The sequence below is a fragment of the Mesoplodon densirostris genome, chromosome 8, assembly GCF_025265405.1.
Source record: "Mesoplodon densirostris isolate mMesDen1 chromosome 8, mMesDen1 primary haplotype, whole genome shotgun sequence".
Classification (NCBI taxonomy): domain Eukaryota; kingdom Metazoa; phylum Chordata; class Mammalia; order Artiodactyla; family Ziphiidae; genus Mesoplodon; species Mesoplodon densirostris.
In genome coordinates, this window is record NC_082668.1 from 48,684,681 (window position 1) to 48,703,411 (window position 18,731).

General features: G+C 35.4%; 1 protein-coding gene across 3 annotated transcripts in view; it reads left to right on the forward strand.

The window, feature by feature from the left end:
* Positions 1 to 3,472: 3,472 nt before the first annotated feature.
* The window catches only part of TFPI (tissue factor pathway inhibitor), a 66,936-nt gene continuing 51,677 nt past the window's right edge, over positions 3,473 to 18,731 (forward strand). For all 3 annotated transcript variants that reach the window (XM_060106259.1, XM_060106258.1, XM_060106260.1), the window contains exon 1: positions 3,473 to 3,744. The gene's annotated coding sequence lies outside the window, so the exon portion shown is untranslated. The remainder of the gene's footprint in view (positions 3,745 to 18,731) is intronic.

Below are 18,731 nucleotides of genomic sequence, written 5' to 3' on the forward strand. Positions count from 1 at the left end.
TATGAATTAGAGAAAACAAAAATAACATGATGATTCCAGTACTCAATTTGCATGTGTGTATTTATTTTGAGTTCCATGTAAAGATTTAACCTAATTTGAGGAGTTTTCCTACAGATGGAGTCAGCTTGCTTGTGACTGTAAAAGTTCTGAAAACCCTTTTGTTATTACTATATTACTTAACAAGAATAAACTTTAATCTGCAACATATTTGAAATTGATTGTTGCTTAATTTTGTTTATACTGCTGCTTAACATCAGTAAATTTCCAGAAAGCATTCCACCCAAATTACTTCATATACTACAGTGAAGTGCATAGGGTCAAAAGGAACTCAGGACACCAGGGGGACTGAGGGTATGGGGTCCAGGGTTACATAGCATAATAATATATATGTGGTCAATATAACACATCTTTAAGGGAAGAAGGTAAGGGGGTAGGGAGTATATTATTTATCTCTTCCTAAGTTATGCTTGATAACAAACTATCCCAATATCTATGGGGTTTTTATGAAGAAAGGATTTATTTTGTCTCCTTTGTGGGTCATCTTTATTGTGATCCAATTTTAAAGAGTTACCTTTATGTGGGACATGCACATCATCTGGCAGGAAAATGAAAAATATAGAATCATAAAACTCATGAACTTCTCATAAAGCTCATAAAAATCTGAAATGTTATTTGAATTGTGTGAGTGTTGGAAAGACAAAATTGACAGAGTATGGTGAGAAATGAAAAGGAGAGTGTTTATTTAGTATTAGGTGGGTACTTGGAACATCCACATAATGATTAGATGCAAAGAACTTTAAGATACGATGGCACATAGTCAAGTTGTTGGTGAGAAAATCTTTTTATCCAAATAATTTAGACTTAGAGTTGTACACAATAAGATAGACAAACTAGTAATAAAACCTCAAAAAGGAGCTCACGCAAGCCTCAGGGAGGGAAAAGCTGAGTTCACAGAGCCCTTAAGTGACAGCATCAGGTTGTCTTACCTTAACAATAGCTTACGTCAATTTCCCACATTCTCTTCAGCACAAGAATACCCAAGTGTGTGTAAATTACCTGGAAATAAAACGGTAAAAAGTCTTCACTGATGTCAAGTGCAACTTAAATATGAAATCAATGATCTTTGAGAAAATAATTTCAGCTCAGTTGTGGCTCTTTCAAATAGGGTTCTTTACATAGTAAGAAAAAGAGATTTCTTAAATGACCTTAGGGGGAAAAAAGGGTTGTTCTTGAGTACTTAGAAAAACTTGAACTAGGCCTGGGAAGGACTGTTACTGTAGAGCTCAGGCATCACTTCCTCGTCTCTCATCTCATCTCTCAGTCTTGCTCTTGCTTTCATTCTTTCCCTCTTTCTGTCTCAGAGGTTACACGCCCTCTTCCTCTTTCTGTCTCAGTTACACGCCCTCTTTCATTCAGCCCTTTCACCATTCACTCTCACCTAGCTTTCTCCACATAATCATCTGGCGCACACCATTTTGGATGTCAGCACTTGCTCTATCTTGGCTTTTTAGTTAAGAGCCTGGCACTGTATACTTTTATCGATAGCTCTTAGTACAAGTTTCCAAAAAGGAAATCTGATTTGCTGAGCTTACCACTACCTTAGTAGAGCCTGCAGATTGGCCAAAAAAATGAATCAATGTCCACTCCAGTCCAAGAACAGGCAACTTTCCTCAACAATCTGAGCAAGAAGGGAACACTGAATATGCTTGAGTTGCAACAGGTAAGGGGTAATAATTATGCAGCAAAGTTCTTGAACTAGGCCTGGGGAAGGACTGCTTTTAACTTTGTTAAAAATAAAGTTTCAACACACAGCAAAATTTTGTTGTGGTATGAAATCCAGAACATGGGTGAGAAAGAAACATAGAAGAGTATTTAAGTATCTGTGCTCTGAAGTCAGACTACATGATTTGAATCAGAGCTCCACAAACTATACCTAACCTTCTTAAACCCATGAAATGGTGAAATGGTCATGCAGAGAGGGCTTTCTTCACAAGCTGGCTGTGAGAATTAAATGAGGTAATTTATGTGCCAGACACCTAAGAATTATTCAATAAATAGTAAAAACACACAAGAGGAAAAGTTACCCTGTAATAGGGAAGGACCTTTGTATTCTATTACAAGGTAATCACTAAAGGAATGTTGCCTATAAGCTTAAATTATACATAATGGCCCATCTCTGGGAACCCTGCCTCCCAGGTAATGAGCATTAAACTAAAATACTTTTGTTTAGCTCACAAGAAAACATCCTGACTAGGCCCACCTGTGAATGACTGCAGAGAGGTAGAAATTAACACAGCCTCTCCAGAGGCTGATGGGAACCAGGAAAGGTTTGACTTTCCTCCCTCCCCTTTAGTATAAAAGAAGCCTGAATTCTAACTCAGGCAAGATGGTTCGTTGGTACAGGAGTCTACCATCTTCTCTGCCTGCTGGCTTTCTGAATAAAGTCGCTATTCCTTGCCCCAACAGCCTATCTCTTGATTTATTGGCCTGTCCTGAGGCGAGCAGTATGAGCCTGGACTCGGTAACAACCCCTTACCCAGAGGTCAAAGGAAGGAAGCAAGAAAAGTTGAAGATATGAAGACAATCAGAGATGGAAAAAACAAGAAACTGATGGATTTTCCGATCAAATGACTTCAGCCATCATGGCAAAGAAGATTCTGCCATCTTACAAAATCTCTAGTGATCTTAGCCTGATATGGCCATAATTCCATTACCGAAATACTAAGGGTTAACTTCAGCAATAGTGACCTAGAGCAGAGCAAAGTGAGTGATGCCTTTAAATATTTACATATCATGTAAAATAATAACTATGATATAAACAACAGCAATAAACATGATAGTTAACATTTATTGAAGGTTTGCTATGTGTTGAGGACTAAGTGCTTTATATGTCTATTTATATGTATATATATTATATGTATTAATCCATTTACTACTTTTATCAAACTTAGGAACTTTTATCATTATTTTAGGGAAAAAGAAACTGGGGCACAGAGAGTTTAAATAATTGACCAAAATTACAAAGCTAGTAAGTAGCTGAGGCAGGGTTTACAGCCTGACATTCTGCAACAGGCAATACATTGCATTGCCTCTCTAATCAAAGGGAATTTCAATAGCCCTCAGGTGGTTTTCACAAACATGTTGACAATATGGATGAAATAATTTGAAGAAGAAATAAACTGCAAAAAAAAAAAAGGTTCACTTTATTAAGTAACTACATGATGACAAATATATTTAAAAAGTATATAGCTCTGGGGGGAAACAGTGTTTTTTTTTTTAACTGATTACAAAGAATCCTGGAAAGTAAAAGAAATAGTTATGAAAAAATAGTAATTCTGAAATCTTAGTGTAAGCTGATTCCTGTTTCTGTTTCCTTCATAATTGAAAAGGCTTTTGAATAATTTGGCGAAATTGGCCTAAACAGAGTTGGAGTGACCTAAACAGGAAGCCTGGCTATTCCCAGCTGTGGGTGATCTTTGAGACCGGCTCTGAGGCTCCTCTTTGCTCCAACAGACGGGAGCGACATTGAGCTGGATAAAAGTCAAATTCTTACCTCGCCCTTTCACTGCTGGCAGGATCAGATTGCATTTCTTTCATTATTCTTCACTCCCCAGTTTCCTGATCTATTTAAAAGAAGAAGTAGAAAAGATAAATCCTCTCTTCAATGCCTGGAAGGGAAAACAAAATGACCTCAACTCCGCTTTGAAAAAATCTTTCCAAGAACTTTCTTCAGAGATTTTACTCGTGAGTACTTGGCAATATACTTTCTAGCCCATGAGAAGTAACTTTTATTTCTTTTCCTTGGCGGGGGGCGGGGGGAACCAGGGTGCTGAGAGGCAAAAGCTTGTAGGGGAGGACCATTGTCTGTAACCCTACAATGAAAATCGACCCTTCTCTGTAAACAGACTCATTGCAATGCTAAACTAAATTCTCAGGATTTTCCATTTAGTTTTAAGCAAATATATATGCAGTATAGGATTATGCTTTTAAGACCATGAACATAAAAAGTTGGTGAGATGTAGCCTTGTTTATAATTTTAAGCTTGTAGTGGCAGTTCTTTACTAATTGTGTCTTTAATTGGAATTTTCTGAAGATTTTTTTTTAACCTTTAAACATTATTTAGTAACATATAAAGAAATATAATAAAGAGACTGTCTGGCAGCCTTATGTTTAAAGAAACTTCTTTCATTGTCATTAATTGGTGATATTCAAAATAAGGTACAAACATTAGAATCCTTGTAGTCTAAATAGTTCTTGCCAGCATTAACTAATCTCTGTAAGAAAATATTTGACAAGTCTCCAAAAACAAACGCTCATATTCTAAATATACTAAAATAAGAATAGATAGGATTGCACTATATATAGTACAATTACGTAAATTAAAGCAATAGATTACATACCTATATGATGTACTGTCATATTCTTGTTGCTTATAAAATGATATTAAATTTAGCTTCTGGTAGTAAAGAAAGCACATAGTATAGACGTACACAACCACAGAACTATAATGAAACAAAAAATTAATTATGGAAAGCACTCATTTGTATGAGTATTAATGGAAAAATGAGGGTCAGGAGCAGTGCTGTGCAGAAAAAAAAGAAAAGATAAGTAACAGCCACACTGTGACTCAGTGCTCTGGAAATTAGTCACAAAATGACTTTGTATAATTGTGATAACATTAAATACAAAGGGCAGAACCCAAGCAGGAAACATACAGCCCAGAGAGTCATATTTTATTATGTGTAAAAGCATAATATTTACGTCAGAGGTGAATAATTGTGTCAATTTTGAGATATTGCAAAGTTTTTTAACCTTTCATAAAACATTTTTAGGATTCTTTTATACTCATCATTCTAGCGCATGATTATTTCAAGACATATAATCTATATTTTATCTAATACTTAAACTGAAGGGTGAATAATCTCTGAAAATGTATTGGAGTGTGAAATTTTAATTTGGGGCCTATGGGTTAATAAAATGGTATAAAATATCCTTAGGGATCAACAGAGTTGGAAAACTATTAATGTAAATACAGATAATTAACATTACAGATGTAAAACTTTAAAATATTTACTTTTAACAATTTGAATGGTTATTGGGAAGCCAAATTTGTCTTCTTCAGGTAACTATACAATCTTATTAGAGAGCTTCAATGGCATATATACTACTATTTGGTTCCGTCCTCTATTAGGTATGCTGACTTGTACAAGTTTTGTTTTCTGTGTTTAAAGGTACAGTCCAACATCTTTAAGCATTTGTTTTATCTCCAATGACTAGATCTAAACCTCTTTGGGAAATGTGGTCCTGTTCAAATGGATTATGCCATCAGGTAGTGCTTGCTGGTCTGATTGGTTGTCTGTAACTCTAGGTTTCATTTGCTTATTGATTGTACAACTATTTTGCCTAGAATCTTCTACTATAAACAGTATTGCTAAATTTAAAAATAATAATCTATGAAATAGAAAATTGTTTTTGTATTAAACTATAGCTTTCATAACACTAACTTATTCCTTCCTAAGAATTAATTTCCTGATCTTAGTTATCTACATCATTCAAATTCAAAACATAATTGAGGGACTTCCCAGTTGGTGCAGTGGTTAAGAATCTGCCTGCCTATGCAAAGGACATGGGTTTCAGCCCTGGTCTGGGAAAATCCCACATGCTGTGGTGCAACTAAGCCCATGCACCACAACTACTGAGCCTGTGCTCTAGAGCCTGCGAGCCACAACTACTGAGCCCACACGCCTAGAGCTGGTACTCCACTACAAGAGAAGCCACCACAATGAGAAGCCTGCGTACCACAAGGAAGAGTAGCCCCACGCTCGCTGCAACTGGAGAGAGCCCGCACATAGCAACAAAAACCCAACGGAGCCAAGAATAGATAAATAAAGTTATAAGAAAAAAAACCCATTCAATGATAATGATAATTGGACAGATGACAAACTACTAGAGGAAAAAAGCCAAGCTGAAAAGGTTTTGTTTATTCCCAGAACACCTAGCAATCTAACCAAATAGTAGATATGCTACAGATTCTTTAGGAATTGTTGGCTTACTAAATTCACTGTCACAAACTTTTAATACAGATTTCAACTGAATCAAACATCTCTACTTAATAGAAGAAAAAAAAGTAAAATAAACATTCTTGCCAAAAACAAGGGGTGGGGGGTGGGACAGGAGAGACAATATGAAAAGGAAAGGGAAGTACTCAGAATAGGGTTTTCAAAAAAATCTTGTTTATTGGTATAAATTAAATAAGTAGAATAATAATATTGATTAAAATTAATAAATTTATTTTTGATATGTAGACATGATCTAAAAATTATATTACAGTCCAACTTATCTATTCTCAATAAAGGCTGTCTTTAGCCACTTTTTTCTTGTTTACCATCTAAAACATGTAACTCAGAAAACTTAATTTGCAGAGTTGTCTTTTTCAAAACAAAAAATGCTTTTTAAAAAAAATTATTTGTTTATTTGGCTGCACCAGGTCTTAGTTCTGGCACGCAGGATCTTCGTTGTGCCGTGCAGGATCTTTAGTTGCAGCATGCAGGATCTAGGTCTCTGACCAGGGATCGAACCTGGGCCCCCTGTGTTGGGAGCACAGTCTTACCACCAGGGAAGTCCCCAAACAAAAATACGTTTAAATGCATTATATTTTTTAATAGAAATATGCCAATACTATAATTATTTGATTGTTACCATCTGCATTTGGAGAAATCTGAATTCAAGACATGGAGTGACTATTGAAGTCTTTGTTTCTGGATATTAAATCTCACCAAAATGAAGAAAGGATGCAAGTTATTCCAGAGAGTTCTCTTTATGCTAGACCACCTCTCTTGGGTCTCTGAGATCCTCAGTGACTGCTTTCTTGGTGTGATATATCATCTCTAGGAGCCCAGTCTTCCCATTACCCTTCTCTCCCTGTCTTCAGTTCAAGTGGCAGGTGCTGTGTAGAACCAGAGCCTAGGATTCAGCTACCAATAGGATGAGGGCACCCTAGTCATTTCCACTTTTCTTCTTTTCAAAAGCAATAACAAAAAGCACTGGATGCATGTCAAATCTGCTATGTTCATCTCTCTTCAGGCCTTCCTTTGTGATTCTATGTTCTTTCTTAGTTGGAACAGCCATTTTTAAAATTATTTTAAAAACAAGAGGTCCATGATCCATACTAGGAGTCCCAGTGCTGTAATATTTCTGTCTCACTTGCTCCACCTGATAGACCACAGGTGCCTGGGGAGACACAGACTTACTGCAAGGAATTCCTCAATCAAAATGTGATGATAGCATACTCTCTAGACTGAATAAATATTACATGTTGTTGATTAAGCTATTTCAACATCAGGAATGTAAAAGTATCCATCAATACAGCACTGATATACTGTGGTGTTTTTATTACCAAGCATAGAGTGCCATTGACCCACTTCAACTGTACCACACCCTCAGTGCCACCACCACCCTGCTGCCAACCTCATTCTGTCTCTCCAATTCATGTTTATTACCAACATCTATCCCATCCTTTAATCCTGTAATAATCCTGTAATCTAAACATCATCTCATTCCTTACTTCACAAGGCTTAAAAATGGAGTAAATCTCATAAATTGGGTGAGTCTCCAGAATAGTAGTGTTTGTTGCAAAATATTGGTAATATTTTTAAAGTTCTTTTAGGAATAAACTTCAAAGTATCCCAGGAAATGAATCAAAATGATTATATCAAAATATCAAATGCCTACTCACTCTTCTTTGTGCAACCAATTTGAAATATACGTGACAATAAAATGAATGAACTTCTGATTCATGCTACATGAATGATTTTGAAAACATTATGCTAAGTGAAATAAGCCAGACACACACAAAAAAACAAATAGTATATAATTTCACTTACATGGGATATCTACAATAGGCAAATTCATAGAAAAAGAAAGGAGAATAGAGGTTACCAGAGTCTGGAGGAAGGGATGAATGGTGAGTTATTGCTTAATGGATACAAAGTTCCTGTTTGGAGTAATTAAAAATTTTGGAAATAGATAGTGGTGATGATTGCACAAAAATATAAATGTAATTAATACCACTGAGTTGTACACTTAAAAATAGTTAAGATTGCAAATTTCGTGGTATATCTATTTTACCACAGTCAAAAATAGTAAAAGAAAAATACTAATATTTTTAGTTTTTTTCTGTTTCAATTTACATAGTTTCTATCATTATATCTTCAAATTTACTTATCTTTTCTTCTATGTCCAATGTGTTTATAATCCCATCTAGTGTATTTTTCATCTCAAATAATGTTGTTTACATCTCTAGAAACTCAGTTTGAGTCTCTATCTTCTTTCTCTATTTAACACATTCAATATTTTCTCTAGATTCTTGAACATATGAGTGCAGTTAAAATTTTAGTTTAAATTTTAATTTAAAATTTTAGTTTAGTTTATGAATGCAGTTAAAATTTTAGTTTAAATTTTAGTTTAAAATTTTAGTTTAGTTTATGAATGCAGTTAAAATTTTAGTTTAATTTTAGTTTAGTTTGTTAATTCTATTTTCTGTGTCATTTCTGTGTCATTTGGATTCTTCTTATTATGTTATATTTTACTGTTTTTTGCAGACCTTATCATTTTTATTTGAATGCCTGATATTATGAATCTTACCTTCTTATGTGCTGAATATGTTGTATTCCTGTAAATAACATTGAGCTCTGTTCTGAGTTGCAGTTTAATTACTTGGAAACAACTTTGTATTTTGTTATCTCACTGTCAAGCTTTGTTAGACAGAATCAGAGAAATGTTTATCCTATGGTTAATTTTTTCCCAGTACTGAGAAAAAAACTTTCTGACTACTCTGCTTAATGCACCGTGAATGGAGGTTTTTACAATTTAGGGACAAGAAAATATTCACAGCTTTACATGTGTTCTAAGTGTTATTCCCCTCTAGCCCTTTAAGGTGGTTCTTTACCCAAACTTGGGTACTTTTCTCCTGTATATGTACTGATCAGTATTAGGCTGAAGACTTGAGGGCCATCTGAAGATTTCTGGATCTCTCTTTCTGTATAGCTCTCTACTCTGTTAACCGTGCATACTCTAGCTACCCTGGCCTCTGCAGACAATGTGTTTTTTCCTAAACTCAGGGAGACCACTGGGCAATTCCAGAACCTCCTCTTCCTGAATCTGAATGTGGAAACTCCCTTCAGTCAGTGTGCTGGAGCAAATCGGAATGTAGGGCTGAACTCTTGTTTCCCGTCCTTATGGGATCACTGCTCTTCACAGACCAATATTTAGTTAGCGGAAAACCATCATTTAATACATTTTGACTATTTTATTTTTTTAAGTTGTTTCAGGTGGGAGGATTAATCCAATGTTAATCCATTGTGGCTGGAAGTAGAAGGGCTATTTTTCTTTAAATTTTTATTTTGTATTGGCGTATAGTTGATTTACAATGTTGTGTTTGTATCAGGTGTACAGCAAAGTGAATCAGTTACACATATACATATATCTATTCCTTTTCAGATTCTTTTCTCATATAGATTATTACAGAGGACTGAGTAGAGTTCCTTGTGCTATACAAGTAGGTCCTTCTTAATTATCTATTTTATATAGAGTAATGTGTATATGTAATCCCAAACTCCTAATTTATCCCTCCCTACAACCTTTCCCCTTTGGTAACCATAAATTTGTTTTCTAAGTCTGTAAGTCGGTTTCTGTTTTGTAAATAAGTTCATTTGTATCTCTTTTTAGATTCTACATATAAGTGATATCATATGATATTTGTCTTTCTTTGTCTGACTTAATTCACTTGGTATGTTAATCTCTAGGCCCCTCCATGTTGCTGTAAATGACATTATTTCATTCTTTTTTTAATGCTGAGTAATATTCCATTATATATGTGTACCACATCTTCTTTATTCATTCATCTGTCGATGGACATTTAGGTTGCTTCCATGTCTTGGCTATTGTAAATAGTACTGCAGTGATCATTAGGGTGCATGCAATGCATCTTTTCGAATTATGGTTTTCTCTGAATATATGCCCAGGAGTGGGATTGCTGGATCATATGGTAGCTCTATTTTTACTTTTCTAAGAAACCTCCATACTGTTCTCCATAGTGGCTTACCAATTTACATTCCCACCAACAGTGTAGGTTCCCTTTTCTCCACACCCCCTCCAGAATTTATTGTTTGTAGATTTTTTTGATGGCCATTCTGACTGGTGTGAGGTGATACCTCATTGTAGCTTTGATTTATATTTCTGTAATAAATAGCAATGTTGAGCACTTTTTCATGTGCTTTTTGGCCATCTGCATGTCTTCTTTGGAGACATGTCTATTTAGATTTTCCGCCCATTTTTTGATTGGGTTATTTGTGTTTTTTTGATATTGAGCTGTATGAGCTGTTTGTATATTTTGGAGATTAATCCCTTCTCAGTCATATCATTTGCAAATATTTTCTCCCATTCAGTGGGTTATCTTTTTGTTTTGTTTATGGTTTCCTTTGCTGTGCAGTGGAAGAGCTATTTTTTTAAATTATATTTTAATGATATCATAAAAAACTAAAAATAAACATAAATAGAATGAGAAATTTTAAAGGCATATAAACTGTAATTCATTCATTGGCCTGGATAAGATAAATACATTTTTTGCCTGCTATATCTCAGAAACTATGTTAGATGAGTAAATATATTTACATGATTGTACAATGAAAAACTTAAATTCACTATTTCTAAAAAATAATTTTTCATTTCAGATAAGCAGTTTGTTTCATTATGATTTTCTAATAATGGTAGTTGTTTGGGCGGCTAATATTTTATACTCTCTTCTATTTTAGATGACAAATTCATTCTACAAGCTTAAAACCAATCAAGTTGTCACTTGTTCAACAGGCATTTCCAAAACTCTGAGTGCTGAGTGTTATTTACCTAAAGCTTCCAGAGTTTTGCAATGAATTAAAGATTGCATTTACTGATTGTTTCTTATCACAATTTCTCATAATTATCTTTCCTCCCCTGATTCCTGGATACTTCTATATATTGGAAGCTGTGAAAGTTCATTGACAGCACAAATTAAAACTTACTCTTTTTATGAAAGAAGTTTCAGGTGTTTCCTGCTTAATTATATATACCAATTGATATAAACAGATAATCCCAAATGACAAATATTGTAAACAAAAATTATATTTAGCATTAGAATTTGTTTTTATAATTATGTAAGAGTGTGTATATTATTGAACTTTCTATGCATCTTATTTGAGTTCTGTGGTTTTAGTCTCCTTTAGCATAGTTATTCAGTCTATGAGGAAAGGAAAACAGGTACACAGTAAAGAAATCATTATGGCATCTACATCCTGGCACTAATGCAGGTTTATAAAAAAATTATGAGATAAGCAATTTACCTTAGAAACACTCAGGCCCTCCTTTCAGTGCTAATAATTTTTTTCAAGTTTCAGATTTCCCAGGATTAATCTCTTTTAGTATGTTTTTCTCTTAAGGAATCGCTAGAGAATGTTCCAGTGGAAGAAAAGTGTTTAACTAGGGAGAATTTAGATTAGCCTCAATTAACATGGCAAAAGAGCATTGTTGTTGGTTTTTGTTTGTTTGTTTGTTTGTTTTTCTATTTGTGGTAAACTCTGGATGAAACTCCTTTAAAGCCATTTGTATTTATTAGTTATATCCCTAAAGAAAGGAAAGTATTCCTTGGGTACCAATGTTTGCCCTATCACTACTATGTCAACATTGCTCTCCCAACCACCACCTGCATTCCATATTACTTCAGAGGCCAAAGAGATATAAGTGACCATCTATCCTTCCTAACAGGTACTGGAAACCTCTTCTGAAAGGATATGAGTAAATGGGCATACATGGCTGATCCTCAAAAACATGTGTGAAAAAATATCTGAGCCATGTATTTACTCTTTAGAAGGGAATGTATAGTTTTCCTCAGATCTCTCAGGAGCTTACATATGACCATGAAAATATATCTGAGACATGATTAAATATCTAAGGAAAACAGTATATAACATTGGGATCAAAAAAGAGTGTCAAGTAATCATATATCCTGAAGAAGGCAAGATAAAGTTTTCAAAGGCAGATAAACTTGACATAGGAGGGATAAGGGTGGGGTAGAGATGGATAAGTTATCCTATGTATAAGAAATCTTGGAGAAAATATCTTTTTTGAGAAGGCTTGGAAGAGATTAAATTATTTTAAGATCTTCAGTTCAATCATTACACTTGAATAAGCAGATTCAATTTTTAATATCTTTAAAGCTGAGCCTTAACTATGTGCTTTTTATATATTAGAACTTATGCAGGGTACAAAAAGTGTACAATGTGATCATATTTTAAAATTTATTTTTTAATTTTTTTTTTGGTTATGCTGGGTCTTCATTGCTGCACGCTGGCTTTCTCTAGTTGAGGCAAGTGGGAGCTACTCTTCGTTGCGGTGCACGGGCTTCTCATTGCGGTGGCTTCTCCTGTTGTGGAGCACAGGCTCTAGGCGTGTGGGCTTCAGTAGTTGTGGTGCACAGGCTCAGTAGTTGTGGCTCACAGGCTCTAGACTGCAGCCTCAGTAGTTGTGGCACACGGGCTTAGTTGCTCCATGGCATGTGGTATCTTCCCAGACCAGGGCTCGAACCCGTGTTCCCCACATTGGCAGGCAGATTCCCAACTACTGCACCACCAGGGAAGCCCAATATGATAAATTTTAATCATTATAAATTAACCTATTAGCATTTGAAGTAACTTAACACAAATAAAATCTCTGGTCTTCATTCTCAAAAAATTACAATCAGGGGAATTAAGTAGGGCCTTTAACAAGAACATGCTATCTGATTCCTGAGATTATGTGTTAGGTAGAATATGGATAGGAGAAAAAAGAATGGCAATTTAGAGAAACTAACAGATATTTATAAAAATGTAAAATAATGGGCATTCAATGTGAGGAACCAAGAGAAAAAAAGAACTATTTATTGGATGCTATGAGTAAAAAAGGAAGTAGCACTAGTTTCCTTTCATTCTCTGAGTCCATAGTTCATTGTTTCACGGGTCTGACATTTTACAGTCTGAATGGAAGTGGCTGAAGATTAACATGTTAATGGTTCCTGGAGGACCATGACTTAGCTCCCTGGGACCCCTGTTCCTTTACAATGATGACTCAGAAAGTTGAACTCAGGATGTCATGGGTGTAGTCACCAACAGCTGCAGTTCCAATCTTGAACTAAGCTCAGTTGCTTTTCATCAGAGCACAATCAGAAATTCCCGGGTTTTTTACTTTCGGACTTACTTCACCCGCAGAATTACTCTCACTGAGGAGGGAGAAAATTGATCATTTCTTGTTCAACATGTTTATTGTACTTAAGTATAAAAACTTTAGCTAATATTTGGAATCATAACACTTTCATAGTCAGAAACAAAGTTACCTGATTACTTATCGGACACCAGAATGTTATAAATATCTAGCCTCAGGTATATTGAGTATAAATTTTGCTTCTCTTTCTCTCAAGGAAATGACAGTATAGGAATATTTTGTGGGAACTTCCCATACGTGGACTAACATTTTGCTCACCTTTTCTCATACTACAACAGATACTATCAAAAGCAGGAAGTTGAGAAGTTTCCAATATATTTGTCTAAGCAGAGACAAAATCTAAAGACAAAATCTAAGATGGCAACAGACTTTGAGGGGAAATGAGGAAGCAGACTTGACTTTATCTATTGATCTTTAAAATTAAAAAAGGTAAAATAACCTGAATTACATAAGCTATGAATCAAGGTTTTAATTAGAAACCTGTTAGGAAGGTCTCAACTGTCCTTCCAAAATACATATACCTCCTGCCTAAGATGTCATACTCAATATTAATTACTAGATTAATTAGAATTAATAAATTAATTATGTAATCAGGAGATAGATTGATTGATAGACATATAATCAGAGAAGCAATGGTCCTGAAATACCATTTTCTTATCTTACTAAATAATGGATGCCCAGAAGAGCAGATACAAACAGGAGAAAAAATAGAAGCAGCCATAGGTCTTTCTATATAAGTTTCTTTCTAATATGGACAGTAATGATAATAAAGACATAGTTAATATATTCAATTCTTTTCTCACACCAAAATTCATTGTATTCCTTTGTTTTTCTTTTTTATTTCCTTCCATTTGGGGCTACTGGCATTAGTAGTTGACAAGAATTATATCCTCAGAAATCTCCATTTTACTTTAGATATATAATACCAAGTTTTATTTATTTATTTATCTATTTATTTATTTTCCTGCTTAAAGGAAAGAAATGAAAACAGCATACTATGAAGATCTTTGCTGTTGAACTGGATTAGATTAAGAAGAGTCCCTGTGATGAGGAAAGGTGAACTCATTCAAAGAAATGAATGCCACCTTCTTTTGACAAAATGTCTTACAAATTTAACTAATATCTAGACAAAATAATTCCCCACATTTTTTCTAAGAGTCTTGGTAGCTATGGGCAACTATATAAGGAAGAATCTTTGGTATTATTTCTTTTATTATGTATTTCTCTCTTATTTTCCTTTGCTCATTGTATTTTTCTTAGTAAAATATATACACTTTCTTTGGACCTTTCTTATAAATTTCAGAAATATTTTTACATATTTACATTTCCACTATTCTTTTTTAAGTTAATTAATTAATTTTGGCTGCATTGGGTCTTCATTGCTGCACGTGGGCTTTCTCTAGTTGCAGCAAACAGGGGCTACTCTTCATTGTGGTGCACGGGCTTCTCATTGAAGTGGCTTCTCTTGTTGCGGAGCACGGGCTCTAGGCACGTGAGCTTCAGTAGTTGCAGCACGTGGGCTCAGTAGTTGTGGCATATGGGCCCTAGAGTGCGTGGGCTTCAGCACTTGCAGCGCATGGGCTCAGTAGTTGTGGCATGTGGGCTCTAGGGCATGTGGGCTTCAGTAGTTGTGGCACACGGGCTCTAGAGTGCAGGCTCAGTAGTTGTGGCCCACAGGCTTAGTTGCTCCATGGCATGGGAGATCTTCCAGACCAGGGCTTGAACCTGTGGCAGGCAGATTCTTAACCACTGTGCCACCAGGGAAGTCCCTACATTTCCACTATTCTTAACTTTATAATTATCTCTTTACTATCCCACTCTCTCTTATTGCTTCTCAATTTTCCTTCTCCACATCCAGTTCTCTCACTCATCTCTCTTAGCTAGTAATAAGAATTAATATGCCCTATTATTTAGAGGGAGATTATTTTTCCTCTTAAAAAATATAAACACAAAAGTTTAAAAAAATAATTGGTGAGTTTCTTGACTTACTTTACTTATAGAACTTTAGTCCAAAACAGAGAATAAAAATCCCCTACTTATGTTTTGATGAATTGCTAATTTCTAGAGAATGTAAATAATCTGAAATTCACTTTAGGGGAAAAAAGAAGGAAGAAGGTATTTGTGAAAATAGTGGGTCTTTCTTAAGCTTGCAGTTGCCCTTTTTTGGGATGGTCACAATTCCTGTGTTTAAGTTGAAGCTCTGTCAATATGCAAGTCTAAGACTTTGGAGAGAAAAAATTAGTTTCAGGGTGTCCTCATTAAAAAACGCAGGATATTCTAGATACTTATCCCTGTAGGTTTTTTTTTTTTTTTTTTTTTTTTTGCGGTACGCAGGCCTCTCACTGTTGTGGCCTCTCCCGTTGCGGAGCACAGGCTCCGGACGTGCAGGCTCAACGGCCATGGCTCACGGGCCTAGCATGTGGGATCTTCCCGGACCGGGGCACGAACCTTCATCCCCTGCATCGGCAGGCGGACTCTCAACCACTGTGCCACCAGGGAAGCCCTCCCTGTAGTTTTTTATATCTCTAGCAGTATATAATTCTATGACCTTGCCCTTCACTTCAGCTTTTTTAAATTTTTTAAATAAACTTAGTTTAAATATGTTGTATGCTATTTGGTGTAACATGAAGATATTCACTTTTTTCTCCTGGCATAGCTATTTCTTTTCTCTGCGATTTTTTTGTTTTTAAGTTTTCTTTCTCATAGTATTAGAAATGACAAGAAATTAGACCTACACAGTAAACAGCTTTTAACATTTCATTACTAGAGGAAACTTCCCTGCTTTATAAAATCATACCTAACAACCACTTCATATCCAAAAGAGAGAGAGAGTAACTAACTTTTTTATCAGTGAAATTGTCATAAGCTAAAATACAGATAGATGTTATGATTTGACATATTTGCTAACATTAAAGAATTCCACATTAAGCAGTTCTCCAGAAATATGACTTCCTGTAGCAAGAGCCAAATCCAATAGATGTTTCCTGAAGGATTGGCCAATCTTTTAGTAAACATGATTAGAGTGAATAGTCTGCAACTATTTGGGGAGGCTTGTTTTTGTTGTTGTTTTGGTTGTATTTTACTGTGTTCCAATATTAATTTACTAACCAGGTTCAGAATGTTTTGCTTCATTGTTTCCCATATTTTATCATTAGTCTGGGTGTATTTTTAGAATATAATCTGAAAATCTGACTTTTATAAAGCAAAACATCAGGTATTATTTTAAGGGCAAATTTTTTTTGATATTTATTTATTTATTTGTTTATTTACTTGGTTGCACCGGCTCTTAGTTGAAGCAGCCAGGCTCCTTAGTTGCGGCAGGCAGGCTCCTTTGTTGTAGCTCCCAGGCTCTTAGTTGTGGCATGTGAACTCTTAGTTGCAGCATGCATGTGGGATTTAGTTCCCTGACCAGGGTTCGAATCCAGGCCCCCTGCACTGGGAGCATGGAGTCTTCTCCACTGTGCTACCAGGGAAGTCCCAAAATAATTTTAATGATAAGAAAAGGGGATTCTGACCTATAGTAATGATATTATTTTCCCATCCTTCAAGCATCCTCTAATCAAAAACACTGAAAAAGTTGGTTAATAGCCAGTTTGTGAAATCAAAACAGCAGAATAATTGTCAGGTTACATTTGGCTGCTAGAAGGCAAAATCCATAGCATGAGTAGCTTAAATATGAGGCCATTTACTAGTTCACATTATACAAAGTACAGAGGATGCTTCAAGATTTGTTAATTCAACACAAATCTAAGTGCTTTCCATCGTTTTATTTCCATCACTAACAGCAGGTCATCCTTATCTAGGGATAGTTCTCCTCAACATTACAAGATGGTTGCTTCAGTCATAGGCATCACATACAGACAAAACAAGGAAGGAAATATTATGTGCCCTTCCCATGTGGCTCCATTTAGAATAAGGACCTTTTTCAAAAGTCCCCCAGCCCTGGAAGATAGCATACTTCCTTCCTCATCTCATTGGTCAGAGATTTATGAAATAGAAATATCTAAAACAATGTCTGTAAGGGAAATGGAATCACCATGATTAATGTAGATTAATGAAGAGTTTATTATTTATAAATTTATTCCTTAGATGGGCATAGGCTATCCTTCCTGCAGAACTGGACATATGAACATATTCAGTTCATCTATCAATGAAAAGTGACAGAGAATTGTTGTTGCATAAGCAAATGAGATGACTAAAACAACACCTTACAAAGTTAAAAAAAAAAGACAAAAATATATCCATAATTTCACTGACCTAATTTCCCTTATTAAAGCATATTTTTCTGTATAAACACCAATTTTTGCTTAGTTTATCTTAAAGTGTACATATATTTTTGTATATAGCTTTTAAAATTCATATTACCATGATTAATCCCCTCTTAATCTTCTAGTCATTATCATTACCAATTTAACTTTGTATAATATTACATCTGGTGGATGGATGAACTGCCATATCTAATAATTGTCAATGTTGCATACCTACATTGTTTAAAAATGTAATATTTCCTATTTTTAAAGATTGTGCATTTAGTCATTTTCATATTTTTAAATTCCCAAGTGTCATATCAGTACCTTAAAGTATCATCTACGTTTTTTAACAAAGAAAGTACACATTTAGGAAAAATTTTTAGTCGACGATTAAATAATAAGCCACTTATATACTTCCCCTTGCCAACACTACTCAAAGTCCTGCCTTTTTTGTCCTTTATCTCTGTCCAATTGATAAAATCCAACTCTGAATCCTTCAAAAGGTTAATTCGTGAATCTGGAGGGAAAGGGCACTGAATTTTGAAGGCACAAATTACTATGAATTTATAGTTTGGGATTCCAGCAGCCCATAATCCTTTAAGATTTTCGATACACCATTTTATTTTACCTGGAGAAAATGGCAAACCCTCACATTTTTAAAAGTCCATTATTTCTTGACATTTTGAACAGAAAACCTCAGCCTCTTCTTCACATAGAAAATTGAATCACAGCAAGAAAATCTTCAATTTTCTTTTATTTATTTATTTATGGCTGTGTTGGATCTTCATCACTGCGCACAGGCTTTCTCTAGTTGTGGCAAGCAGGGGCTACTCTTCATTGCAGGGCATGGGCTTCTCATTACGGTGGCTTCTCTTGTCACAGAACACGGGCTGTAGGTGTGTGGGCTTCCGTAGTTGCAGCACGTGGGCTCAGTAGTTGCGGCACACGGGCTTAGTTGCTCCATGGTATGTGGGATCTTCCTGGTCCAGGGCTCGAACCCGTGTCCTCTGCATTGGCAGGCAGATTCTTAACCACTGCGCCACCAGGGAAGTCCAAAAATCTTCAACTTTCTGTCTACTCTTCAACAGCTCCATCACAAGACACATACACACACACACACACACACACACACACACACACACACACACACACTGAAAAATATGTCCTATTTCTCTCCCCACAGAGAAAACCTCA